This window comes from Carlito syrichta, unplaced genomic scaffold, assembly GCF_000164805.1.
Source record: "Carlito syrichta isolate Samal-C Ts95f unplaced genomic scaffold, Tarsius_syrichta-2.0.1 Scaffold242728, whole genome shotgun sequence".
In the NCBI taxonomy this organism is placed as follows: Eukaryota; Metazoa; Chordata; class Mammalia; order Primates; family Tarsiidae; genus Carlito; species Carlito syrichta.
This window is the reverse complement of record NW_007186824.1, coordinates 26441-28223: the sequence shown is the minus strand read 5'-3', so window position 1 is coordinate 28223 and position 1783 is coordinate 26441. Positions and strand designations below refer to the sequence as shown.

Sequence of the window (1783 nt, the reverse complement as noted above, 5' to 3'; positions counted from 1 at the left end):
TCCCGGGCGTGGGCTGTTTTCCCTGGCCCCAAGTCGGGGCTCACGCCGCGAATGCAACAGCCCCCAGGTGCGGGGGGAGGGGAGTAAGATTTCTCAGTTTTTTACCCAGAAGTGCCACCGTTTCCAACTGTCATCACTAGGACAGTTCTCAGCAGCCCAGGGGCGAATTCCAAAACCTTATCCCAGGCCCTTTATGATTATTAGGTTGGGTGCGGTGTATTGTTTTCAGCAAAAATGAGCGGAAACCTGGAAGCGCCAGAGCAGATGGGACCTTGCTGGGAATCCACTGGGCACGAAGGGAATCAGCGTTTGTAAATACCCTAGCAGTTCTCAGGTCTAGGGTATGAAGAATGACAAAGGGTGTCGTTGTTGGGTCAGTTTTTCTTGGGTCTGGTTAAAAGAACTAGAAGCCACTACGTTTCACGTTAACTCCCCCCCCCCCCGTGCCTTTTCCCACCACCTGGGTCGATTCTGGGTACAGAAAAGAGCAAAGAAGTCAGTTTCACCTCTTCTGGAAAGCTTTTTGAAGGTCTTCCCTACCCCACAGCCGTCTCTGTTTTTAGGGTTTCCCCAGCCTCTAACACAATGCTTGCAATATATGAGACACTCAAGGATGGAAGGAAGCCAAAAGAAAACGAATCAGCATGATAACCCAAAGCTGACAAAACAGAAACCTTTATTTCTTTAACTTTTGGGGCCAGTTATTCTTAGGGGTTAGAGAGGCAGCTGAGTTCAAGTTCTGGAAGTCAAATCAAACTTTAGCTCTGCTGTACTAACTCTGATCGGGTTATTTAATGTCTCTGTACCTCAGTTTCCTCGTCCTTAAAATGGGAGTAGTAATAATACTACGCTATGGGTTAGAGGATTAAATAAAATATTGATATAAAGTGCCAGCCGGGCTCGGTGGTTCAGCCTGTAATCCCCGCGCTTTGGGAGGCTGAGGTGAGTGGATTGCCTGAGCCCGCGGGTTCGAGACCTGCCTGGGCAACTTGGCGATACCTTATCTCTACAGCAAATCAAAAAATCTGCCGGGCGTGGTAGCGCACGCCTTGTAGTTCCAGCTACTCGGGAGGCTGAGGCGGAAGGATCACCAGAGCTCAGCAGGTCGAGGCTGCGGTGGCCGGGAGCGGCCACTGCATTCCAGTCTGGGCGACCGAGTGAGACTCCAAAACTCAAAAAAAAAAAAAGTTCCTAAATAGTTCTTAGCACGAAGACAGTGTTTAGTAGTTATTAGGATAAAATAAACAGATACTTGGAGGGGCACACCTCATCAAAAGGGCACCTGCATAATGAACATTTGTATATCTAACCCTGAATTGTACCCCATGTCTTTAAAACTTAAAAATTGCAAGGGGAAAAAAATAAAATAAACAGATACTTGAACAGACTCACCAATACTGATTACCTGTATAGTATTTGACCCTTCAGGATGCCTGCCTTTTGGACCTTATCTTGATTTTTTTTTAACAATCCTTTAAGCCTTTCCTGGTTCTTCCACAGTGTAAGTATTCTATAAGATTATCTGTTTATGCTGGGCTCAGTGGCTCAGCCTGTAATCCCGCGCCTTTGGGAGGCTGAGGTGAGTGGATTGCCTGAGCCTGTGGGTTCAAGACCTGCTTGGGCAACTTGGCGAGACCTCATCTCTACAATAAATCAAAAATAAACTGGGCGTGGTAGCGCGCACCTGTAGTTCCAGCTACTTGGAAGGCTGAGGCGGAAGGATCGCTGGTGCGTAGCAGGTTGAGGCTGCGGTGGCCGGGAGCGGCCACTGCACTCCAGTCTG

General features: G+C 48.3%; 1 protein-coding gene across 1 annotated transcript in view; it reads left to right on the top strand.

Annotated features, from left to right (window-relative positions):
- The window catches only part of CEP68 (centrosomal protein 68), a 28286-nt gene that overhangs the window by 505 nt on the left and 25998 nt on the right, over positions 1-1783 (top strand). The gene's annotated exons all lie outside the window — the stretch shown is intronic.